The sequence below is a fragment of the Rhinatrema bivittatum genome, chromosome 7, assembly GCF_901001135.1.
Source record: "Rhinatrema bivittatum chromosome 7, aRhiBiv1.1, whole genome shotgun sequence".
Lineage (NCBI taxonomy): Eukaryota > Metazoa > Chordata > Amphibia > Gymnophiona > Rhinatrematidae > Rhinatrema > Rhinatrema bivittatum.
The window spans coordinates 179,762,507-179,790,376 of NC_042621.1; the positions used below are offsets into that span (position 1 = coordinate 179,762,507).

At 41.8% G+C, this 27,870-nt stretch overlaps 1 protein-coding gene across 6 annotated transcripts in view; it reads right to left on the reverse strand.

The window, feature by feature from the left end:
* Nucleotides 1-27,870, reverse strand: part of VCL (vinculin) — a 266,600-nt gene that overhangs the window by 171,038 nt on the left and 67,692 nt on the right. The window lies entirely within an intron of this gene.

The window sequence follows — 27,870 nt, forward strand, 5'->3', positions numbered from 1 at the left end:
GTTCTACCTAATCTTTCTGAACTAAAATGCTTCACAGTATAAAATGTTGGTAAGCAGGAATAATGAAATTGAGTTATTTTGATTTCATTACATATAGCATTCGCTAAAAAAGGAACCCCTGGTACAAAGGGGGAGGGGGTGGGGAAACAGTTTGTAAAAGAACCTCTCATACTGGGGGAGTGCCCAGAAAGAACAGGATTGTGCAGGTAAGCCCTCACGCAAAAGAAGGACGGGTGGTGTGTCCCCAATATGGAAAAGGAGAGGTACTGTATATTTATTTATTGGTTGCGTTTTATATACCGTCATTCGGTAAAGCCATCATAACGGTTTACAAAATTTAAATTGTAACTCTTAACAATTGTGCAAAAGTACAACAATGTGCATATTAAACAGAGGTTAAACATTTCAAGTCCAGAAAGTATCATTAAGTGGGAGGAGGAGGGATTGTTTGTTTTGGTTGGAGAGAAGTTATTTTGAGGTTTTTGGATGAAAGTATATGGGCAAGGTAACTCCTTGTTCAACAAGAATTGTGCAAGGTCGCTATCAAATTCCAAAGATTTGACAGACAACAACTCATCTTTAAAATAGTGGTAGCTGGTGGGCCAAAAGATTTGTTGCGAGTTAAAGTGGTATCTTCCTATTACCACCTTCTCTCTCTTGTAGTGGCAGATTTCAGCTAAGTGTAACTCTCCGACTCAGTGACAGATAATCCAACCTGCCTTTTATTATCTGGGCCCAAGTCAGCAAGGATGCCATCTGCCACTAAAGAGAAGCCTCAGGTCGGTCAGCATCATTTTACAGAGCAGGGCAAGACTGAGTGGGGATCACGCCTGCCCTACAGAGCCATGGCCAATCCCCACGTGGAGTAGGCAGAGGTAGGGGAGGCCAAGAGATGAGGATAGTATTTGTGGTATTTGGTGTACCTGGGTCAGCAAACTAGCAGTAAAGTATAACAAAACACAAACTATTAAATACAAAAATACTTTTGATATTGACAAAACGCAGTAATAATAGTCTCCCAAAGTTATTCTGATTATATGGCAGGAACTTGGCAAATAATTCAGTTCCAATTTGTGTTGTGATCTCTCAAACCATTTCTTTAAAAAAAAAAAAAAAAAAAGCAGGAATGAATACAATGCAGTAATAGTTTACTGGGCCTTCTGCAGGCCAGACACTGCTCATCCTCATATTTATTCAGCTCTAAATCATTCTTGCCCCTTCTCAAATTAATAGTGAAAAGGAAAAAAAAAAGAAAAAAACATCAAAGCTGAGGAACAGCCTCCACTTTAAAAACACAAAAGAACTTTTGTGAGAGAGTACAAGGCCTTTCATGTCAACAGCTGGTCCCTGAGAGCCTCTTGGATCCCAGAACATGACAGAATATTTCCAGCTGCATTGTAAATTACATTTTCCAGATGAACCAAGCATTCAGATATGGGCAATGACATTTGGCTAAAATGTAATAGCCAAGAGCAGCTCGTTAGGCCAAAGGACTTCCGTTCACAGGATTCAGCAGGGAAATGGTTCCGCACACGTGGAACCAGAATGGTGGGGAAATGCACATCCAAGCTTAAGTTTAGATTAATTGGGTGCATACAGAAATCTAGTCCCAGTGTTCATACATGGTTTCCGCTACATTTGAAGAATGTACCAAACTAATTGAGGACCTTTGTATGTGGAACCATCCAGGACGTCTTTCACAATTGCCATATATTGTTCCAGTGTATAATCGCAGATCCAAAAAAAAAAGCCACACTGTTCCTTATTTTCCGGGGTTCTCTCTTTTACTTGCACTTAAAATCACCACTTCAGTAATCAAATACTTATTTGGGATAAGCACCCTTTGATTATTGAAGTGGAGATTTTAAGTTCATTCTACAGGCTGCAAAGCTTCGAACAGTGGCCAGCAGAAGGAATGTAGGTTGCTCTCCTGACAGCTAAGGGACAAGGAAACGGGTAGAAAATCCCAGACACCATCAAGGAGCAGACACCCAGCCCTGAAAAGAAAGGAAAACAAAAAACAAACCTCCATGCAGACCCACCCACCACACACATATAACATCATTTAAACCCCTCCTTCACACTGAATACATTACATATCTGAAAAATATAAAAGGTATGCGGGATGTTCTTGTCCTCTTTCGGGTACTTTATGGCCAATAACATAGTGACGTAGTAGGTGTTGGGCAGATCAGAACCATTTAACTCGTACAGTCTGCCCAGTTGCTCCGGTCTACATTCCTCTAGCTGAGATTATTGCTCAGATGCCAGCCTTACAAGCTTAACTGCCTACACTACTCTAGCCATAGCCACCACATCTTTCAGTACTCTCATCCCTAGTGATTATGCTGAAGGCATCTCCCAGTTTTTCCCCCATCCCTGAATTATATCTGAAAATATATCAAAAGCTTTGTGGTTTCATATTACTTGACCTTGCTGTTTCTTTTTGAAAATCTTATGCAGTCATGTCACCGCTCTGCTTAGGTTTCCTCTTTTTGGCCGTCTACTATAGACAACTGAGCATACAAAATTCCATAGCTAGTCCAAAACCAGGACTATCACACTCTGTTTTCACTATTACTCTCCAATTCTGTCATAACATACTACTACTGGCACCTCAGGCACCTACCATCCTCAAAGTAAAGTATTATTTCCTCATTGTCAGGGGCAACGAGAATCAAATCTACAACCTCAGGCACTCAAAGCCGGGGGATCCTGCAGTGGAGTCAGAGAGACCGTGACTCACCTGACTCACAGGAAGCACAGTTAGAGAGTCCTGCCTCCGGAGGCTCCTTATTGGACCAGCATTAGCCAGGTCCCAAATAGAGGGCTGTACATAAAAAGCTCTTTCCCGATATACCTGCTGGTCCAACAGTTCACAAAGAGTTTGCGCTGTGATTTCATGTCACTCAGCCGGGTCCTGAGATTCCTGTTTCCTGCTCCAGCCTTGGTCCTTGGTCCTGGTCTTCGTTAGTTCCTGATAACAGTTTCCACCTTGGCAGCCACCTGTACCCAAGGGCTCAAGCAGCAAGGAACAGTGGCTGCTTCAGGCAGAAGACAGAGGCTCCGGACCACCTGGCCTCTCCAGGATATATCCTGGAGAGGCCAGGAGGCCATCCGTACCATCCCCATTTCCATTCCCTAGCAGAGCGGGATGCGACCTTTCCTCGGAGTCTTTTTGCCTCCAACTTCACATCATGACCGCTTGCCTTTGAATCACTGCAACACACATTAAAACCCATCCATACTAATCAATCAAGCTTGAAAAATCATGTAAATCATAGTTACTCTATATGTTTGCTTTTATAAAATTACAGTATCGCGTACATTCTCAAATCACAAACCAATATAAGAATAAGTCTTGAGAAATTCAAAAAGGGAGAGAGTTTAAAAAAAAAATACAATACAAATGTAGATGCATACAGAATGAAAAAGCAAATTCACTCAAACTAACATGAACCAACCGACAGGATTTATAAATCAACTGTATTACTCTTACACAAGGCTCAGCCTCACAGATCTCAAAGACCTAAATACATCACATGCAATTTTCCAGGTGGAACATGTTTACTAGGGGATTTCCTATCTACGTGAGATAGATAACAGCAACTAAAATATTTTGTTGTAATAAGAAACTAAATTACTATAGGTTAAATACCAGCTTTTTTTCCCCCTTCACATTCTGGTACTGGAAGAGCAAATTATTTTTAATACCACCACTACACACTACAAATATCTGTGTATGGCACTTCAGAAACGACATTCCTTTGTTTAAAGTCCCTTAAATCTACAGTCAAAAGTGACAACATTATAGAAATCCATATCGAGTAGAAGGCTGATTGTTGCCTTTTAGCCACAGTTTCCTCCCCTCTATTCCTCTGGTCAATTTCTCCAACTCCACCCAAATCTAGACGGCGGCTGGAAGAAAAGCTCTTCCGGTCTTAAACCTTCAACATCAAATGGGGCTCAGCAGCAGCCACATCCTACAGCAGTATCAGGCAGCAAATGTGGTCAACAGCTGCAAACTCATCTGATTTTTCAGGGTGACCAGACTATTCAAATTTGTTTTTCCTCACACCAAATGCGTGCCCATGTAATATTACGAGCAGCTTTTATGGCTGTCTTGAAGTTCAGCCTGGTTTGCAGGCGTGGATCTGCATTTTCCTTGCCCATATTTGCCGCTCCTCCACCCCTTTTTTCCCTACAGGCATGAATGCATCATCTCCGCAAAGTGAACCAGGGAACCCAAGCCCAGGTCTCCTGGAACAGCGGACCGCACTGCTTCCAATTTTGGAAGCCAATCATTGGTTTGCTCCAAGCATCCTTCTGTCTTGTCCAAACTGAAAGTCACTGCAGCAGAAGAGGATTCTTTCAGGAAGTGAGAGCACACCACAGAATGGCACTGTGTAAAGATGTTAGTTCCTGAAAGAATCACCTAAAGGTCCGGACATGTCTCACTGTGCAGCAGCGGAGCAAGTAAGAGTGATTGTCAGCCAGAAAAATAAGGCAGACACAGTGAACTGTAATCAGAGGGCAGCCTCATGCAGGAAACTTAAAAGCAATTTGTACAAAGTCGTAGCCTAGTGGGCTATGAACCGGGAGAACAGGGTTCAAGTTCCACTGTTGCTCCTTGTGACCTTGGGCAAGTCACTTTACCCTCCATTGCCTCAGGTACAAACTTAGATTGTAAGCCCTCTGGGGATGGGGAAATACCTACAGTACCTGAATGTAATCTGCTTTGAAGTGCTGAAAAAGCAAGAAAAACAGAATATACAAATCTAAATAAATTATATTAAGAGAAGTGGCACCTGTTGAACAACTTGTACTACAACAATACACTGAATAAAAGGTGGGCACACAGTCGAATATTACAAAATTACACTGAAAACAGAACATTTAGAATATTTACATTTTCCTATAATAAAGGAGTGAAGATGACACTACATTTTTATCCACTTTGATATGACTGATATAGCTCAGATAGCTCAGCTAAGTCTCCTAATCTTAACAGAAGTTTTACACGTGCTTCCTGATTGCAGAGGAAAACCTTGTGGGCATGCTATTCAGATCTTTAGATTAAATCAAAAAGTGTTAGCCCTTGACAGACAACTGTCGTCCACGGTCTTACACCAATACACTTGATCAACATGCCTTCATGGACAAGGCAGGTCAAAGGCAGATGGCTCCCTAGAATAGTGGTTTTCAAACTCGGCATCCATTGTGACCTACTACACCAATGACTGGGTTGCAGCCCTGTCTGAGTACCTGGGGGGGAGGGGGGTCAGGCAGAGGGAGGCGAGGAGGAGGAAGCAGCACATGGCAGTGTTTAACTTCTGAGGAACCCAGAGTCAGCAGTAAGAGCTGTGTGTTACCCATACTCCCACATTTTTCATGCAAATGATTATGAAACAACGCAGAAGTGCAAGCACCATGTGGCCAAGAGTGAGTAACTGAAGCGGAGGGAAGGAGAGGTAGAGAGGAGAGAGCGAGCAATGGGATGGTAGGGAAGAGGGAATGAGAGATTTCCTTTCATTGGGTTCCAAGAAGAAAAAAAAAATTTTCTTCTTTTACTGGACCTCAAGAAAAAAAAAAACAAATTGAACACCACTGCCCTAGAATGTTGGTTAATTATGTCATGACAAAAGCCAGCCTGATGGCAGCAGCACCATGTGCTGCTAGGCAGAAAGTCTCTGGTTCAAACCTCAGATCAGACAGTCCACATCCCAGGACAGCTGTGACAGCAGTTCACAGTCCCTTGATGAGGGAAGGGGGAAGAGTCATGGCACATGTATATCCCTGACCCAAGGTTCAGAAAAGAGCCTTGGCGCATGGCTCCCAGCCTTATGATCATTATTGCAATGACTGGAGTGGGCAAGTAGGGCCATTAAAATAGGGGGGGGGAAAATCTGAGTAGTTGTGAATAAAGGGTGATGGGGCTAGGATCCCAGCACAGATTCTGATTAAGCTGCAAAAGAGAAAAAAGGAACAACTGGGACCAAAAAGTTCTCAGGACATAGGTGTTGGCAAGAGCCAATAACTGTGTATAAGATTCTTTGCCCTCCCAAAATATTGGGAGGTGGCAGAGCAAGATGGTGGATGGGTGCTAGTTCGCCACAGCCCAATCTTCCCTTTTTATTGTTTCATAATAAATATTTGTCTTACCATAATGGTGAGGAGGAAATAAAGAACCCACATATTTCCATCTGAAATATTGAGGGCTCCAGTTTCCAGACCCATTGATTGCTTTGATGGCCATGGCCAAGATCAGCCAGATACCTCCGGCCCTGGATCATTTGTAGGCATGATGGAAGAAGGTTCAAATTTGTCCTCTCTGGCCCTAGATATATCTAAGCCCAGTGGAGAGGAGGCCATCATCTATTCCAACAATGGGAGGTCCTAGTGTCTCCAAATGGCAGCAGTCTATGAAAGATGATGTCACCGCAATGGACAGCCTACTACATTTGCAGCAGGGAGGCTGTGTTTCAGCATTCTCAGAAGATGAGCTGATTTCACTGTCTATATGGAAGCCCTCAAGGATAACCAACCAATGCCTGGGAAAGAAGGAAATGGACCCTTGTCGAGAAAAGTCACTTTTGGATTTATCTAAACTGAAAGGTATTTTACCCTTGAGACGATCTGTTTGGTACTCAAGCGCCTTAGATAAAATTTTTCTTGTTTCCCACAAGATATTAGTACTGACCTCAGGAATATCAATAAAATAAAAGGAACTCTTCTCACCCAGATATTTTCTAACAAAATGCTTCATCCGCAGCTTCCATCTACCACAAACTACCATGCTTGAAGGCGGCTCCAATTCCAACAAAACTAGAGCTTGATCTGAGTTCACTGACTTTTCTTCACAAAAATCAAACTCTCTAGCAATCCTCCTGACCCACCCACCCACCTCATATCGATTCTGGTGTAGGAACCATATAGAACAGAAGGGGGAGAAAAAAAAAAAAAAAAGTAAAATCCTTCTTCTTCGGGTGATACTGCCAAACATCAGTCAGGCCAAAGTCTCATACTAATTTTCAAAAATCTAGCCACCCTGTGATCTTCCACAACTCTCAAAGTTTCCCTCCACGATCATAATCGGCATTCAAAATTATATTGAAATCCCCTCCCACCAAAAGAACCCCTTTACCTTCCAAATACAGTAATTCAAAGATTCTCTGAAAAAAACAAAAGTATCTCCCCTCAATTCCATGAATGGTTCTCTCTCAGCAAAAATGCATATTTTCCCCCAACAAACCAGCAACCCCTCTTTTCTTTATCCCTAGAAAAGAAAATGAAAAATATTCCCCAATCCAGTTAGCTTTAACTTTAGAATAAATCTAAAACTTCTGGCCAATGAGTTTCCTGTGAGAATGCGATCTGCATCTTCATTTGTTTCAGCTGGAGCAGGATCTTCTGTCTTAACTGGACGATTAAGCTCCTTCACACATTCCAGGTGCAACACAAACAGACTTGTGTGAAGGCCAACCAAAATGTATTACATCACACCACAAATGAGACAACCTCAAATACTGCAGCACCTCCCTCAGAATACTGCCAGCCCTACAACTAGCCCAACTCCCACTCCTTCTCCATTCCCCACACTCAAACCTTCCCAACACCACCAAGCGTACACCCACGACCACTCCTCCCTCATCCCACCAAATAACACAACAGCAAAGCAAAACAGCCATATTAACTAAGCTTAACTGCATGCGCACAAGAGATACATAAAAAAAAGCATAGGGTCCAGGGCAAAAATCAGCACGTGTATTAATGAAAAAAGTTCAAAAATCAGGAGCAGACTCATTCATAGTCTGACAAACACAGGACCCTTGCCTCAAGGGCCAGCAAAAAAAAAAAAAAAATGAAGGGAATAAAGCAGAGAAAAAGAATAAGTCTGAAACTCTCGTTTGCTAGTATACAGTTTGAGACCCCCCCACAAAGATCATCAGTGAAAATTCCTGGTACACACCTGCACAGAAATAAAAAGTCAAGCAGCTGCATGCTTCTGAACAGACAGATCCTTCTCCTTTAAAGCCAAAGCATACATCCATTCATCCTTCTGCATTTAAGGCAGGATCGTGCTGAGGGAGTTTATTTTGAATTTCTCTCGGAGTAAAACATTTGTTCAGTCATCTCATGTCTAAAATGGGCTGCAGTACCCCCATTTCCTTGGTAATAAAGTAGCATTAGGAACAGAAACCCAGTGCATGCAGAGATGCTGGGATTTGTTTTATTGCTCATTGTTGGAGAAGCAATTGGATTTCCAGTCGAAGCAGCGGTAAAAGAGATGAATCTGGATGAAGCGCCGAACAACGTGAGAGGAATGGAGGCTGGGAGAAACGCAGCAGATATCCAGACTGCACAATTTGTAGGACCTTTGTGATTTGTAGGTCCTTTGCGGTTTGACCACCCAATCCTCCATGAAAGGTTAAGAGTTTTCCCCCCACTGGGAGAGTCAGAAATGGATCAAAAGCCAGGCCCTTGTTGAGCAGGTTTTTTTTGATGGCGTTCTCTTTGTTGAGGCGGAGCCGGAAGCAGCTGTTGATACTAAGCAGGAAGGAGCAGTAGATACTATGGCAGCCTGTGGAAGTATAGTTTGTATGGATAGAAGTGACATCTCGCTGTGGTGGGCTGTTCAGGAGCCGTCAAGAACAACTGCACCAACACATTCTAGTCCTTCATCTAGTCAGATTTTTTTTTTTGTGAGGTTGCCTGAATGAGCAAATGGTGTCTATATTAAATATATATACACCCAATGAGGGATCACAATGTTTTTTTTCAGAGAATCTTTGACTTACTGTATTTGGAAAGTAAAGGGGTTCTTTTGGTGGGAGGGGATTTCAATATAATTTTGAATGCCGATGGATAGTAATATGACCATCTCGTGGCTCTTTTCACTGAAAAGATTGTTCCCTAAGCAGAGAAGACCTGCAAGTTTTTCAAGGACATCCTCATTGATGCTACTTGCCTGAAGCCATGCCATATATCTAGTCCCAACAGAGAAGGATGAGGCATGTGAAACCAATCAGTATACAAATCCTTTGATTCTGAATACATGGAAGATGCCCTCTTCCACATCCAGGAGTGGTTGTGAATAGTAATTGCCTTGTTCTGTGGCAGGTAAGAAAGGCTTCAACTTTTGAATGCAGTCATCTATTGCACCATAGAATTGATGGATAGTAATAAAAAAAAAAGTTCACAGTTATTGAAAGAGCACCTTATCCATCGTGCATACAACATATTCTAGATCAGAGCTTTCCAAACTGTGTGTCGGGACACGTTAGTGTGTCACCTGCAGTGTGCAGGTGTGTCGCGCAAGCCCGGTCAACTCTGATGCGAGTTTGGGCTTTTTTTTCCCTAGAGATTCACTTTTTTTTTCAGTTTATGGGTTGCTTATTATTGGGTGATTTTTGCTGTCAATCGCGTTTTTTTTGGGGGGCTTGGTGGGTGGAACGAGCCCAGTCATCCTTGCATTGGCTGCTGCTGCCGATGAGGCCTGGCTATGAGGAGTACTGACTGCAAGCAGCAGTGTCTGGTGATCATGGAAGGGAGTGAAGCACTTAACTGGCAACAATCAAAAAGACGAGGTACATGAGTGTGGGGGCCAGACATGTGCTGGGGGGAGAGAGATGAGTGAGTGGGGGGCAAACGTGCTGGGGGGACAGACATGTGCTTGAGGGGGAGAGATATGAGTGTGTGGGGGCCAGACATGTGCTGGGGGGAGGAGAGAGATGAGTGTGTGGGGGACAGACAATTTGTTTTATTATTGTTTCTCATAAATTATAACAATAACATGAATCTTGGAATATATATTTTTAATATAAATTTTAGGTTTTCATGAGATAGGTTGTGTCGTGAAACATTTTATTTATGTATATATTTAAGGAAACATACATAAATTGTTGAAATATGTTTCGTTCGTTTAACCTTTAACCTCTGGTTTACTAGTAGACTGAATTACCGTGTCGTGAAATTATGTTTGTCTAAAAAGTGTGTCACCAACATGAAAAGTTTGGAAAGCTCTGTTCTAGATGGCTACTAGCAGAATAAATACCTCTACAGATGTGAGAAGCCTGTTACATATTGTGGGTGATTGATTCTTTCCTTTGTGTATACGAGACTGGTTATTTTTGTCTATGTGAAATATATGTAATTTGTGTGGTATTGTATTTATTATTTTATTATGTTTGTTAATGTTGTAAATCGCCTAGGCCTTTCTGTGGTAGGCGATCAATAAATTTTAATAAATAAAATAAATATGGCAAACAGCATTGCACTTTGAAAAAATGGCTTGCCAAAGTTATTTAGAAGTTTGTGGTCTTTTCCAGGAGGAGCATTTGAGTGAATACGTGTCTTCTTTACTTTCTTCTTAGCAGATTCAGCTACTACGGACTGGTGAGGCACTTGGATGACACTAATACCGGGTGATTGCTGGACTCTGAATTTGAGGTCTAACTTTCTAACTGTAAGAGTAACCGAAATGGGAGCTTCCCACATTCTCATCTGTAAAACACAGAGTATGTTATGATCTGGAAGGGCCACTGATTTGGCTGGCATGTCCAATATATGAAGCCCAAGAATCTGGGAGCAGGGGTCATTGTAGATATGGACGCCCAGTACAGTACTCATTTATTCAACAAAGTTAGAATAGTTAAGAACCTCTGGTGGGGAGATGTGGTCCAAAGGATCTGAAAGAATGTTGGAAGGAAGAGTTTTTGAGGAGCTTCTGCTTAACTCTGCTTAACTCCTTTCCTGGTGAGGAAGATGAGGCTGCACAGAGGGGACAAGGGCCTACTGTGACTCCAGAGAAATTTACACAGTTTCTCGATGCAAAGAGCCCTGGACCTCTGTGAACATAGAGTCATCTGTCTGCAGTCATAGCAGTTTTTCTGATTGTGTCCTAGACCAAGGCAAAGATAACAATTTGTGGTTGCTGGTAAGGGATATAAGTGGAAATCACTCACTGTAGTTGCTTTCTTCTTCTTCTTCTACTAACCTGACAAGGTGGAAGGGAAGGCCACACTTTCTCATATTGTTTTGGTTTTTTGTAGCACTGAAAAGTGCTGTTATGGGGCTGCAGAGGGTGTAAGACAACTTAAGAAGAAAAGTGAAGTATTAATATCAAAATGAGAAGGTTATAAGGAGTTTTCAGAAAAAAATATAGGAAGAGACAGTTCACATTTGTGTTGTGCCAAGATAAAAAAAACGACTGAAGAGACAAATGGAAACTCTTGCACATGCTCAGTAGAGTTCAAAGCTCTAGTAGCTTTAAGAGACTAAGCCACTCAGTGCCACTGGATGACATCACCCACATGTAATGTCTAATTCAGTCTGCTTATCAATAAAAACAAAACAAAAAAAAAAACAATGCCCTTGTCAAACTCCCCAGCCTCCCCCCGATCCATTTTTATTTCGTTCCCAACACGTTAACAATGCTTATGCTTTGGCAAGCTGGTCTTAAAATGAATATAATCTAGCAACTTACTGTGCCCAGAAATGTAACATTTGCAGGCACTTCATAGCCATAGACTTTACACCAATTTTTAAAGAGAACATTTTTTCTTTAAAAATTGGGTTAGAATGCATATGCATGCAGACCTGCACCTGCTATTTGTGTGGGTACTTTTTCCAGCAATATTGTGCACATACCCACACTTAAGTGCTAATCCCTCTCAAAAGGCCTCCTCTGCACATAAGTGCATGTGTACTGGCACTACATGCATACCTTTACAGCCAGAGAGGGTAGGCAATGTTCAAAGGACCCAGTCCATCGTTTAGAACAGTTTTACCCACGCAAACACCTATGAAATTTGCCCTCAACAGAAGTTATGACTACGTAAATCAAGGTGCCACTACACCCCATACAAGCAACACACTTGCATGTAAAATATGATCAGGTAAAGACATACAATTCCAAAAATGGAGAACTGAAGAATAATGGATTAAGACAAATTTAAACACAGACCAGGAAAGAAGGCCAAAAGAGGAAGCATAAAGGCAAGTGGATATTCTGAGCACTCTAACCGGTGCTTCTGCTTTAAATTCTGGCACACTTCATGACAGCTTCTAGAGCAGTGTAGATTCACGCTGACTGATCACCACTGGATGATCAGGGCAAATCTTTTGCTGAAGCAAATTCCTGGAAGATCTTGCCTTTCATGGTATATATACTTTTGCTTTAGAGTAGAACCCAATTTTAGGGTCATGGCCCAATCTGGATCATTTTGAGGCACGGGCTTTATTTGCATTTTTGAAATTCTGACAAGCAGGGTTAAAAACAATTACAATCCGGATCACATTACAGTGGCTACTTTGAAATGTATTTTTCCACTTAAATAGTATGTACGTTAGGATAGATTTTTGGGTTTTTTTTTGCATCAGTTATTCTGTCTGCCCATATTTAGAGTCTTTTTATTGTATTTTACCTACTTTTCAGAGATTGCTAAGAGCAGGTGAGAAGTTATTATTCTTGAACAAACTCAGCCGAGGTTAATTTTATTATTCCGTGGCTTATCAAGCCACAAGTGGTTCTCTCTGTTGTGCATGTGTCAGTGGGTGCCTGCATGGAGTATTGAGGGTGGTCCTAATTTACTAAAATTTAGCATGATGGGCTGGGTTAAGACAGGAATGCATTCAAATACTCTGAAAGCTAGTATCTCCTTAAAAGCTGAACAAAGAACAAAATATAAACACACGATCTTGATATGGCCTTTTAACTGCCAGCTGCATTCATTTTGTCTGCTAGTATTTCTGTTTTACTGGAAGTTATCCATCCTGGACGTGGCAGCACATGAGGCTCGAAAGTGCTACAATCATAAATCAAGTTTTTAGTTTAGTTTATTACTTAACCACCTTTCTATTAAACAAAATGTCCATAATTAATAAAATCAGCCAAGAGAACGTGCAGAATAAATTCAATGTCCACACACAATTCAGTAAGAGAGTGTATTCTTTCAAAATGGCAACTCCACAGTGTTATTAAAGCAGGATTCGATACAAAGCGGGTCCCCCTGACACGGACCCGTGTTTCGCCACGAGGTTGCGTCGGGAGGGACAAACACTACTTTAGTTGTTCTGGAAGGTAAAACATGAATTACATTAGAGACCAGCAAGTCAAGGAGGTGGACAACAAGGAGAATGGTGACGGCATTTTTGAGATTAAACATAGTTTGAGTTAATCATAGCTATTCCTTAAAGTAACACATTTCAAAAGCCAGACAGGAGGTTCTAGCAATCGGACATGGAAAAACTAACACAGTGGTGTCACAGTGAATTGAAAGCGAAAGGGAGACCTAAAAGTAGACTGAGTGGAAGGACCTGTGTACAGTTCAACCTTCAGCGTCACTGGGAGTGCAGGTATGCTTTAAATGTTTTCTCAATTGCCACATTTTCGACAAATGTTATTTTTTCCCTCAATGTATGTTTACTTTGTTTCTACGTTTTAAAATTATTTTTACCTATACTTTGGTTTATGTCCTTCCACTCGGTCTACTTTTAGGTCTCCCTTTCGCTTTCAATTCACTGTGACACCACTGTGTTAGTTTTTCCATGTCCGATTGCTAGAACCTCCTGTCTGGCTTTTGAAATGTGTTACTTTAAGGAATAGCTATGATTAACTCAAACTATGTTTAATCTCAAAAATGCCGTCACCATTCTCCTTGTTGTCCACCTCCTTGACTTGCTGGTCTCTAATGTAATTCATGTTTTACCTTCCAGAACAACTAAAGTAGTGTTTGTCCCTCCCGACGCAACCTCGTGGCGAAACACGGGTCCGTGTCAGGGGGACCCGCTTTGTATCGAATCCTGCTTTAATAACACTGTGGAGTTGCCATTTTGAAAGAATACACTCTCTTACTGAATTGTGTGTGGACATTGAATTTATTCTGCACATTCTCTTGGCTGATTTGATTGCTTGCGTGCAGCAGCGCTCCTTTTTTGTTTTAGGATCAATTCCATAATTAATAAAATACATTAAAATCCAAAACAAAAAAACAGTACAGCCATTAGTCAAAAAATTATACACAACCAAATTAAAATGCAAACAGCAGAAATTAAATTTAAAAAGAAAAGTTGGAATTTCAACACTTCTCAGAGCGGCTAAATTTTTCTCTCTCTTCCCTGTAATTTTACAAAGGTTAAATTCATAAAGCAAATATAACTATAATGAAAAATAAATAGTGCTGTTAGCGTTATTTTGACAAGGCAGAAAAATGCATAATACTCTGAAAGGGCATGTTGTACCATGATAAGCAGTGGCTGTGAGAGCTACTAGGCAGAAATGCGGGAAGAACCATCAGCGAAAACCACCGAGCAGCACACACACAAATAGCTTTCTTCAGTGGCCACAATAATCAATTACTGTAGGCCTGCAGTCTGTCTTTCAATGGTACTAACAAGGACATTCAGTGCTATTTCAAGAAGCTCACTGTTGAGAAAGTTAATGTGTCTCTCTCTCCAGTCTTCATTTCATGTCAAAACTTGCCTGGACATCCTTTTGGTCTTCTCTCTAGCAGTTTTCCCATCCATCTGCATTAGATGAGGGATTCTGAAGGGGGTTGCAGACCAGCTCATAAAGCAGGCTTTTCAGAGAAACAGTATTGGTGGCTGCAATGACAATTACTCCTAAACCTCTCTTTCTTCTCACATTTTTGCCAGCCCTCCCCTTCTCTTGCCTTCCCACCTTCCCCTTCTTCTCTCCCTCCATTCCCCTCCCCATATTTTTCTCCTCCCCTTAACCTTCAGTGGCAGCCAGGAGCACCTTTCCTTAGGAAACCCCAATGCTGCACTCTGTGCTCTGAGGCTGCCCACAAGTCTGGTTTTCTGGGTAATGAAGCTATGCAAATAAACCTGTTTTCCTACCAAATGTCCGCAAATGTATATATATATATATATATATATATATATATCCTGAAAACCAAACCTATTGCTAGTCACAGGAATGTATACCTGTGGATCCCCGAGCTGGTGGATATTTTAAAACACTTCAGCTTGCAGGCTTCATGCAGCAGAGTGTTGTCTGTCTGTGAAATTCAGACTCCTATTTAGTACTGGAAAATGGCAAGCACACAAAAAAAAAAAAAAAAACAAAAACCAAACTTAGATCAAGTAGAATAACTTCTACAGCTGCAGAAAAAGTTACCGTTAATAAAAATACTCTGCCATCCAAGCTCTAGCAGTTAAGCAAACTGGCACCTTGCAGGCTGGTCTTTTTCTGACACTCCGGGCTAAGCTAAATAAAAATGACCTTTTCATCACCCCGCTGCAGCTTTGCTTCACACCACTGCCATCCATCAGCATGTCAAAACTCACCACAATCCACATCCTGCAAGGTGTAAACTCATACTAGGAAGATATTAAGCAGCATTTTATTCTGACCCATGCTACTCTCTCACCCTCATCCACTCACTGTACTCAAATGAAGCCAAACCTTATTTCAAGTCAAATTTAAAAACGCAAAAAGAAACCATTTCCAATATATTTCAAACTGGCCTGAAACTGGTTTAGCAAATGGTACCAGCGGTTCACCCGTGTGCAGAATGGAAGCCTGCAGCACGGAGGATCCTGCTTGTTTACTATCAGCCACTAATGGAATCAGCCTTTCCACCATCCTAGGTAAATCGAGGAGGTGCAAAACCTGAAACATGGTATTGCCATCTAACAGGCACACAGCGTCAGCAACAGAATCGGAAGTATCCGAATTTTCACTTCCAGCCCAATGCTCTTATGTCCAACCTGCCAAACACGCACACACAGTTCTGAAAAGGCAGCAAAAAAACAAATCCAAAAACAGTACTCAGACAGTACTAATAAAAAGCTTACATATCAGCTGGCTCAGTGGAAACTGCTGCGTGCTGCCTCACTAGAGGACTGGGGCTTGACTCCTGGGACAGGAGCCGGGGTTGCTGCTGGAAAAAAAAAAACCTTCGGTGACCCCAGATTCAGGATCCATACTCGAAAGAAGCATGGTCTGTGGCCCCTGGCCGAGGACAGGCACAGCAAGGTATTTCTGCAATAGGGAAAATGATGTTCCTGTATTCCAGAAATTTCATTAGTAAGGGATGGGGTTCACTATGCAGTTCATGAAACCATCTGTAATAGTCTAAGTGTTCATTTATTCAGACTGAGCCCCCATCTTTTCACTGGTAGCTCAAGGCTGGTTGCCAGAGTTTTTATAAATCTGAGACAATGGAGACAAATCTGCCCCAAAGTCACAAGGAACACCAGCAGGATTTGAACCCTGGCGCCCCTAATCTAACCATTAGGCCACACCTCCAAAGGAGGTCTAGGACCAAAACACTACGTAGGATTCCGGAAGAAAAAAAGAATCTGCTAGGGAAACAGGCAATGATCTCTTCCCTGTTTAACTCATGGGTGCATTTTTCTTGCTCTTAAATTGCTGACAGCTCAATACATGAATGCTTTAAATGTTCTGGATTTGATGTCATTTGTTATCCACAGCTCTGCTCTTTTAGACAGGCTTCCATAAAGCTGCTGATAGCCAGCTTTAATTCACTCTGTGGTGATTTTAAAATGAGCCACTGTAAATGAACACACTGGACGACAGGGAGGGGGAATGGGTTTAGACACACTGTTTACATGCATCAAGAGTCTATATAAAGAGAAAAACCATAGTACTGCAGACATACTAAAAGGTTTTTGGTACTTGTGAGGAAGGCCATATGGTTTAACCTGAGAATTAAATTTCCCTCCCCTGAATCTGCAGAGTAGGCCTAAACTATCTCTAGTCTCTAAAAATAAAATAAAAAGAATGCAAACCCTCCTTCCAAGGTTTTTTCCATTCTGGACTAACCACTTACTGCCACCAACAGTGCTCACCTCAAGCAGAGATGCTCCGGGTCTGGGACTCTCTCAATTTTATTTCAACATAGCCTTCCTGCCACAAGAACCTAACTACAGCCAAGGGGAAATGTGGTCTCTTCTCAGTTAATAGTTCACCTGGTGTCTACACAACATCAGCGGAATGAATTGCACAGCAGGACTGTGATCTTTCTGTAGTCTGCCATCGTATTTTCCATTTCACACAGATGAATTTTGTTCCTTGCTGCAATACATTTAAAAATCAATACCGAAGCAGGGAGCAGCAGTCGACACAAATCCTGATCAATTCCAGAGAAAATTCATCGCCGGAGTATTAAGCAATCCCAAGGACTCGTACCAAGGCTGGTCACTAGTTTCTTACAATCAATCTATAGTGGAAATACAAGGCTCAATTGCTATGCATAAACTGTTCTGATGGAGGGCCCTGACTGAAGCAGCACCTCCGCATGCAACTCTGCACACGTCTCTAGAGATTATGCCAGGATTTGTAGTTTTGCCTTCATTTTGATCACACAATGAACTATGAAAATATTAACTAGGATTATTTTTTTTTTTTTTTTAAACATAAGCTCTATAGTGCATGAGGAGAGGCATAGCTGTTAACTGAAAAAGTTTCCCAAGCGCACAGATATGTTTCAAAAAAAGCTCTTGTCAGATTACTCAATAGCAACTCACTTATTTCTTAGCTCTTCTGCTTCCTCTTTGGATCTCGTTCATAGTTTCCTTTCATTTTTTTCTAATTACAATTTCCTGTTGGTGGGAGGGTAAATTTGTTCTTGTTTCTTTACTTCACAACTTTACCATAGCCATAGCCTTTGGCTCCCTACTGGCAGATCCACTCTTTAGCCATGGCTGTAATTTGCATGTTATCAGAGTATTGGTGCTTGAGAATCAAAAGGATCCTGAAAGCGGCAGCTCTCTGATTGCTAGATTCATAATGGTGGGAGCAGCTAAATAGGAAGAGCATAAAAAAGACGACATCATTCTATTCTGACAAAAATGTGGAAAGCCATACCTTGTCCTAGAGTATAAAAGCGTTCCAAGTGCATTGTTTCTGAGCAGCGACGCTGTGGCAGAACGTAGTTCAGAACACCTTTACATTCCTTCCTCCAGCTAGTTCCATGCATAAGTCTGCCTGCACCATCCCTGCCCATCTCTGTGCTGTTCCTTAAATGTGGACCAGATGGAGGGATGGACATGGGCTCCCCTGAATGCATTCTTTACCAAAAGGGCACATAAGTGAGGAGAGAATGGACTGCAATTACCTGGCCACAAGGAGACTCACTATACAACTTCACAGATTTGAGCAAAACTATGCAAGTACGTGGCACACTGCTGCTGTAAAATACAAGAAAACAAATCCTTAGATTAGTAGCAAGGAGATTCAAACAGTCCCTTAACAGCTTGGAGTTAATTAGCAGGACAACCTTAGCTGCTTTACCACCAATGAGAAGATTAGAGGATAAATAAATACTGGGGCCAGAAGACAGGCAAACAGTGCATCACTATATTACTGCTGGGGGAATTCTGTGTAACCGTGCAAAGCAGAACTGGCCCAGCATTCCCCGCAGCACAGAATTTACCTTTTCTGCACAAAATCTGCAGAAGTAGACTCCGAGTGCGACAACCTAGACAGGAGAATGAAGAAGAGACGCTGGTGTGGCTGGATGAAGTCCGCGGCGGAGGGAAACTGGTGGCATCTTCCTGTGCCATGGGGCTCTCGGCCAGTATGAGCCCCCACAGTGCCCCAAATCCTGCACCATTGTCAAAGTCTAGTGAGAACAACATGTGAACCCAAGCACCACATGGCTTACATCATCCGAGAGCTCCTCCGTGCAGGAAAATAATGGCACCAGCGTTTCCTCCTCTTCCTGTAGGCTTCAGACAGCTACATCAGTGCCTCTTTCATTCGGCCAGCTCTCTGCCTTGTCACACTGGAGAAGTCGAATGCTGCCAGTTCCTTCTTATGCTGTTCTGAGAGTGTGGGTGAAGGGAGAGAAAGCACTGGAAGAAAGAGCTGGGGCAGAGGGGATGTCCGCATTGGGTGATGGAGGGCAAGTACATTAGAAGAGGGGAGAGGGGAGTGAGCTTCAGGAGGGGGGGGGGGGGGGAAGTAGTCTACTGCCTTCTGGTTAGGGCTTTCAGTTTTCAGTGAAATGGGGCAAGCCAGAGTCCAAGAGGAGCCGCTGGCAGCACAGACTTCCTTCAAATGCTATGCACACTTGTTCCTGCAAATATTGGCTGCTATAAGTAGTTTGGTGCTGCCCTTGAACTGTATCTGCCGGTGGTGCGCCTTTAACCCCCGTCACCGGTCTGGAACGTCTGCCCCTTTTCCATGTACTAGGACTGCGGTGGTCACTTTTCAGTTCCACCATGCATAATTTACAGCCTCCCATTCGTTGCCACTGTAAGCAGAGTGAAACCTGAGAAAAACAGCTGCAGCGTCTCCAAATAGTCAGGTCTGGTTAGCATATCCATGATAAGGCTGCTGTATATGCTGGTCAAGGAGGATACTGTCAGGGTTACCAATTATTTTAAACAAAAAGCTTCCCTAAAATTGATAAATGAAAATGGTTTAAAATTTGTACAGTTTTGGTAATATCCAATTCACCATTATGAACATCTGACTTGCAAGCAATAAAATGCTTTTACGGTTATAGAGTTGAGTGACTTTCTCTTGAACAGTAACAGATAATATGACCACCAATCCTTAAGGAATACCTCTTTCAAGCTCGCTAATTGCAAATGGTATTCTTGAAACTGTGACTGCCATCATGGCTGCCCCATCTCCACTTGCACCCTGGCAGATGTGTGTGGATGTTGCTCTACAGACTAGAGCAGGCAATAATGTTCTACTTGAGTGCAAGTCGGAGCCAGTGCCCCTTTGACGGTCCGAGGCAGCCATGCCCTCTCTCTTCCTGAGAGTTTCTCATTTGAGAAGGAAATCCATTAGAGGACGGGGCAGGTCTATCTCAATAATGGTAAGCATGCTCCAGCTCACAGATCCTGTCTGCTCTAGGCTGCAGGACGATGCTTGCACCCCTCTACTGGGGCACAAACTAGTCAGACTTGGGGACTGAAACACAAGTCTGGGAATCCAATTTTCTCCCAGAGAGGTTGCTGCATTAGTCCGAGTAGCAAAAAAAGACACAGAGGCTGGGGGCATCCGACAGACCAACAGATTAATTGAGGCACGAGTTTGCAAGGAGAGGAGTCTGACAGCTCACAAAAAAAATGTGTTAGTCTATAGGGCTACCAGCTTCTATGTCCGGGTTTCTTTTAATTCTCAAGGACATTCAGGTCTATTGAGTCTCTCTCCTGACTAATTCTTTACAAAATGTGGCAAACAGTAAGAATATATTCTCGCATGCTAAAATCCTTATACTAGTCCTGCTTCTTTCAAACATGGAGTGCTCTGTGCAGAAGTGGAGCCAACATAGTAACGACAGCAGAAAAGGACCAGATGGCCCATCCAGTCTGCCTAGCAAGCTTCTTATGGTAGTATCTGTCGTGCCGTTCAGTATACTCCCATGTTTCTCTAAGGGTAAATAACTGCACCCTCTTCATTTCCATCCTCTAGCCTTTAGGGATTCAGTGCTTATCCTATGCCACTTTGAATTCTTTGACTGTTTTCCTCTTCACCACCTCCTCTGGAAGGGCAGTCCAGGTATCCATCACCCTCTCTGTGAAGAAATATTTCCTGACTTTGGTTCTTAATCATCCCCCCTAGAGTTTCATTTCATGACCCCTAGTTCTACGGTTTCCTTTCCAAACGGAAAAAGGTTGAAGTTTGAGCATCATTTAAACATTTCAGGTACCTGAAAGTCTGCATCATATCTCCCCTGCACCTCCTCTAGTCCTTCAGCCTCTCCTCATAAGTCTTCAGATACAAACCCCACACCATTTTGGTTGCCCTTCTCTGGACTGCCTCCACCCTTTTTGAGATATGGACTCCAGGCCTGAACCCAGTACCTCCAGGTGAGGCCCCCATTAAGGACTTGTACAAAGGTATTATCATTCCCTTTTTCCTGCTGGTTATTCCTCTCTATGCAGCCCAGCATTTTTCTGGCTTTAACTATCATCGTCACATTGCTCCACAGTCTTCACATTGCCAGATACTCTTACACCAAGGTCTCTCTCTTGGACCGTGCACATCAATGTTTCACGCCCCATCATATACAGCTCTTTCGGATTACCATACCCCAGATGCATGACTACACTTATCACTAGACGAAAATCTAGTGGTCAAACCCAATTTTAATAGCAGCTATTGGCTTCCAAACGTCTGCTGCACATAGCTGATCAGTAACAGACAATGTCTAATGTGTGCACAATCTTAGAAAGTAATATCTTTATGTCTGTCTGACAAAAATCCTAATTGGTAGCTTGTCCCCTTGACGAACTATAAGGAGAAATAGGATTGTGAGAATCTTCAGCCAACTGCCTGCCTTTTTCTCTGAACCTATTAATGCCAACTCCAATCCCGTATTTATTTTTTTTTTATCTCCCTACATGCTGTAATTTTCAATTTTGCAGGGAGCAGGAGGGCATGCAGCTATGAAAAGGCTGAGCTATGACAAGACCTACAGTAAAACAGAGTTCAGACATCAGACTTCAGGAAGGCCAAGTCACAAGATTTACTGTGCAGTAACTGCAGGAGTTTAACTAGCAAGCCTAGAAAATATGGTTGGTAAATCAGAGCATAACCACAGGTAGGCACCTTGAGATCTTTTTCTTGCTATGCAACCTCTCTCTGCAGGCACACTTTATGCACATTCTATAATGGGATCATGAAGCTACATAAGAAATAAGAACATAAGAAGTATCATACTGGGTCAGACCATGTCCATCAAGTCCAGTATCCTGTTTCTAACAGTGGCCAATCCAAGTCACATGTGCTTGGCAAGTATCCAAACATTAGACAGATCACAAGCTACTATTGCTTATTAAATCATCTTAGCAGTTTATGGATTTATCCTCTAGGAACTTATCTAAACTTTTTTAAACCCAGTTACACTAACTGCTGTAACCACATCCTCTGGCAATGAATTCCAGAGTTTAACTATATGCTGAGTGAAAAATAATTTTCTTCGATTTGTTTTAAATGAGCTACTTGCTAACTTCATAGAGTGCTCCCTGATACTTCTATTATCTGAGAGAGTAACCGATTTACATTAACTTGTTTAAGTCCTTTCATGACTTTGTAAACTATCATATCCCTCCTCTCGTCTCTTCTCCAAACTGAACAGCCCTAACCTTCTTTAGCCTTTCCTCAATAGGGCAGTCTTTCCAGAGGAGCAGCAGAGCGTATAATCAAAATATTCAAATTCAACCAAATTATTGTACCAAATATATGCAACCCTCAAGTAATCATTGTGGCTAAATTGAAAACTAAAAGGGTTTGTGTGTTCTTGAGGACAGACTTAAGTGTCCCAATGTATGAGAATCATTATCACTCTTCACACAGACAAAAATGTGACATTAGCTTTAAAAAGTCTTACAAAAGAAAAACTGAGCAGATGCCTTTCCATTTTATCTAAACCAAAATCTACAAACCACATTTCCTACCTGCTGCTTTTCACAGGAAGATTTAGCATCAAATACAAAAATCTTTCTACTCTCCTGCTTCAGGAGTGAAAGCAATCTTTTCCACAGATAGCTGAAATATTGACTTTCAACTTACTCATTTAGGCTCTTAATTACAAAAGATTTTCTATTTTAGGTCTTTGGAAAAAGTGCTTTGCAAATAGGGTCCTTAATGATGCATAAGAGTGGTCACAGACATCTATGGATGTAAGGAATACAAGGAGATTAGAATAGCCTGGAATGGTTAGGAATTCTTTGATAGTCAGAATTTTAGAATGTATCCAGCCCTATTAATGAGGAAGAGATGACAGTTCCACTCTGTGGTGGCTTCTAAAACTGGAATGGGAGATTTCAATTAACCCAATATCATTTGTGGGCATATGGATAAATACAGGGAAGAGTTGCTGTGGATTTAGCAAAGAGGTCATACTTTACTGGCATATTATAATTCTTCCAAAATGTATACACACACACACTAAAAGATCTCGTTTTCAGTTCCCTTCGGCAGGCAAGATGTAAGAGGAAAGCACCTTGGAAGTGTTTAAAGTCTTTTCCGCTCATGAGCCTAGACGCACGGCCGCCAGATAGAAAGGCGATCCCGCACTCATGAATCCAGCTGTCTGCTTTTCTTTGAGAGGAAATTCTCACATGCTTGAGTAACAAACAGTTCCGACATGGATGATTGTCATTAAGCATTTCCGCTCTAAACGAAGCAATCTTTTTATGGTCAGTAACAACACAACTAGCGCTCTGTGTGCCTCCCCCTGCTTCTAAAGCTATGCAACTTTAACCGGCACAATAAGCCTATTGGCGTTTTAAACCCAGATGCACCTTTAGCTCCCCTGCTTCGGCATGTGTGGAGCTATTTAAGATTTTTGGGTGTCCAATATATCAGGGTTTCCCCCGGAGGAAGCCGCATTTGGCGAAACAAGAACCTTGGGGCATTTGACATCGTGCCCAGGAGGAACACACTTTCATGGTTATGGAATAAATGCAAATTGTTTACATCCATAGCTGTATCAGTTTTTTGTTCTATATATTCTTGAATAACTGCTTTGGGGTTGGCACTGAGAATAGATAGTTATTGCCTGTTTGTTACAAGATCATCAGTTATGTCTATATACATTTTTGTGTTAAGCATATTGTGACATTATAATAGACGTGATTTTGGATTACATTAGTGATGACTTGCATAGACGTTGTACACAGACAGGGAGATATTCATTTTAGGTTGTCAAATTCATGTATACACGTAGGGACACATGTGGTTGGTAGATGTGTTATATTTAGCAGTACTAAGGTGTTCTTTCATTTTATTTGAATAATATCAGTAAAAGATTTTTTTAATTGGCATTACATTGATTCACACAAGTGCTCTTTTGCCACTCCATGTGGAATGTTTTTCGGCCTATATATTGTATGAGCTTTCTCATATATCTAGATTTTGAGAAAGTATGCGATCAGGTCCTTCATGAGAGACTCCTGGGGGAGATTTAAAGTCATGAGATCAGATGCAATGCTCTGGCAATTTGTTAAAAGGACAGGAAAACAAAGAGTAGGACTATATGGTCAGTTCTTCCAAAGGAAAGGGGGGAATAGTGGAGTTACAGGATTCTGTATTCATTAATAATCTGGAAAGGGGAGCAGTGAGTTACACGATCAAACTTGCAAAATATCACAAAATTATTCAAAGTGGTTAACACACAAGCAGACACTGAGGAACGGCAGGAGGAGCTCAGGAGACTGGGGAACTGGGCTTCTAAAGAGCATATAAAATTTAATGTGAACAAATGCTAAGTGACGCACATGGGGGAAAATAATCCTAATGATAACATGTAAAATGCTCGATTCCATGTTAGGAAAGGATTTGGAGTCTCTATGGATAATACATTGAAATCCTCAGATCAGTTTGCAGAAGCTGTCAAAAAAGCAGATAGAATATTAAGAATTAAGGAACGAAGAAAAAAAAACAAAACTGATCATCATAATGCCTCTGTTTAGATCAAGGGTGTGACTGCAACCTGACAGAGTAATGAGTGCAGCTCTGGTCACCCCTTCTCAAGAAAGATATAGCGAATTAGAAAAGGTACAGAGAAGAGTGACAAAAATGATACTGAGGATGAAGCTGCTGTAGCCAAAACCTCTTAAAACTCAGGAAATCTGGAAACTTGTAGACCATCATGTATCCCAGTAGCTGTAATTCCAGCCTTTTTTGGGGGTATCATTAGATAGACTATGTCGTACAATAGGGTAGTATCGTTCTCCTAGACGCATGAAGGTTATGTTCATTAAAAGGAAGTTTTCTATAAAATTTCTTGGGACTTCAATAAAAATAGAAACATGTAAAAAAAAAAAAAAAATCTGGCAACAAGCATTTCACTTATTAGTGATCACTTTTCCTAGAAAGTAATTTACTGCTAATTATTACTTTTAAATGACTTCACTGCCAGAAGATAAATCTTCCCAAAGTAGAACAAGAAATGCAATGCCGCATTAAGTTACCAGAGTCGCACTAAATCTCATTTTGAAAAGGATTTGCCAGGGGCACAGAACTAGGAAACACTTGTTACAGCCTGGCTACAGTTGGCAGAAGAACAGGGGCAATGATGAGTTTTGGGCAAAAGCTTGCTGGCAAAGAATGACAGAGTAATTTGTGTGAAAAAGTGATCCCGCGCTTTAGACCACTACTTGGAAAGAAATCAGATTACAAGTTTAACAGTGGCTAACAACTCCGCATCTAACCTTAACTGCCCATTTCAAACTCAAGGAACATAATCTACTGCCTCAAAACTGTGCAGAGGATCTAAGCTTTAAAAAGCTGTTCTCCTCTCTTTCTTCTGCCACTGTGTTACATCCAGATCGTCAATAACTGTAATCTGTCTCTGTTCGGCGCAGGTATCCACAAAGGACTATTCTCCTGTTCTTAAAACACATCTCTAAACAGTTTACGGTTTAGGAAATATAGATTTAACAAAATAAAAAAATTCATATAAAATCAGTTAATGCAGCAATGCAACAAAGCTATTTTAAGCAATGTGATTCAGTCTGAAGTTAATCTTATTTAGTACTGGACCAAAACCCTGCTCATCGATTTGAAGCTTTTAAAGCATGCTACACTTTGTAACACACAAATCTGACTTTAAAAAAAAAAAAAATCATTGTAGTTATATCTGTTGCCAAAATGTACCCTACCTAAACAAGATGAATCAATTAACACCCTCGCACCTGCTACCTTTTCTGCTCCAAGCCATCCTCAACAGCTTTGTGCACCTTTAATTGCAATGTTTTGGGGGGTTTTTTTTGGCTGAATTGCTCATTGGCTGCCTTTGCTGACTTGGACTTTAGCAGCCCATACAACATGCAGATAACGCAAGGGAGTTTCTCCTTATAAGGTTCCAGGGTGTGCACTCCCTGCACACCAAAAAAAAATAAAAATGCAGAAAAAAAACCACACCAGTGAGAACATATCTGGTACTGATAAGGTTGTACAGCTTTCCTTGGCAGAAGACATTTTTTAATTTGTTCCACGATGTGCACACTTGCAGCTATTTTTGGAGAAACAGAACAGAGCTGAATTTAGTATGTTTGCTGTATTTTCACATAGCTTACAGAGTTATAACTTTGGAGACAGGGTTCTCACCTGAGAAAAACACTGGCACGGTGCATTGCTAAGCATCAGAAAATTCTAAAAAAAGGGCCCAAGTTTCATCTACCAGACTACTCATCCAGCAATTTTTATCTATCTTCTGCCTTTCCCAACACTTCAGAGCGGAATATGAACAGGTACTAGAGATATTTTTCCGGGAATGTGGAAACTTTTCTTTCACAGGCTGCATTGCAGGACCGTCTCTCAAACCCCGCCTGCTGAAAACTGTGCAACAGTACTTCCTAACTATAAGTGTTAAAAGTCCTTGATCCTCAACAATTCGGCCTCAGATGCCCCCCCCAAGTCTGAAGTATGAGGCATGTGAGCTCACATATAAACCAAGCTGCTGATGCACTCCTCCAATCCTCTGTCCACTTACAGGCATCCACTTTGACTCTGAAGGCCAGGTAACCAGCAGAACATACTCCCTGAGGCCTGGAGAGCCTGAACAGCACTGTCTATGTCTGGTAGCGCTTTAGAGAGAATAAACTGCAGTAGTAGCAGCAGCCAGGGCCGGAAAAGTTTCAGCGCCCATGGTAGAGAGATTTTCTTCTGGATACCAAAGGGCAGTGTGTGTGCATGTGGGCTTGGCCCAAGTTTTTGGGTGCCTTCAGAATTTGGCACCCTAAGCACTTGCCTATGCCTAAATCCAGCCCTGGCAGTAGCGTGCAGACAGATAACAAGGGGGGTATTTAGTAACATCTGAAACACTTCTTGGGTCTGACCTGCAAAATGAAGGTCACCAGACAGGCAAATTGCCAAGAGAGACTAACTTGAGCTTGCTAATAACAAGCCTTTGAGCATGAAGCAATTTTGTTGATAAACTTCTGCGGAAGGGCTTCCAACACCTGTCCTGATGACCACACAGCCAGTCAGATTTTCAGGCTGTCCACAATGAATTTGCAATTGGACACTATGCTTTCCACCTTGCTGCACACTATGCATGGAACAGGCTTCTTGAGTCAGTCAGTGCAACACGCTTCTTCTGTCCTTAGTCAAATCCAGCCTTAACCTCTCGTTCTCCAGATCATACCCTTGTAGGTTTTTAACATTTTCCATGATGAATAGAATTCCAATTCTCTCATTGGTCCAGTTTGTCTGTCTTGAATAGATTGTAGACTCTACTCAAAAGAGATAGTTTCTTGTGTATTTGTACAGCACTGCATACATTTACTAACACTAGAGAAATTATTAGTAAACTTCTCACGTACATCCTGAAAACCCAACTGGCTGTAGGGTCGCCAAGACACATTTGGAAAGCCCTGCTCTAGGTCTCTGGCACTAAAATGTAGGGAAACTTCATTAATATTACAGGGAGAACAGCAACTGCTGCGCATGTGCAACAATTTCAACAAAATTAGACCCTACTGCAACACACTGGGAGTGATTTCTTCAGGACTGTGGACACCATTGTTGAAAAGAGATTAGAAAATCCTACTTAAATATTCAACACAGCTCTCTAGTCCCCTAATAAACTGGAGCTCAAGCACCTCTGTCTTAAGAAAGTAAGAGATCTGATCTGAAAAGGATGACTTGGCAAGGTCTTCATCTCAAGATGACAGAAAAAAGTTTAACATCTTGCACTTTGTTAATGAAACATCACGCTCATGAAGCCTCTATTGTCATTCAAGGTAAAGATTCTTACAAATGGGCCGATACAGTAAAAACGTGGGAGAGCGGATAAACACCACCCGCTCTCCCAGCACACGCACAGGCCACTCTCCTGTGCGCGCAATTCAGTATCTTAATTTATTTAAATTAGGCCCGGCAGTAAAAAGAGGAGCTCGCACTAGCGTGTC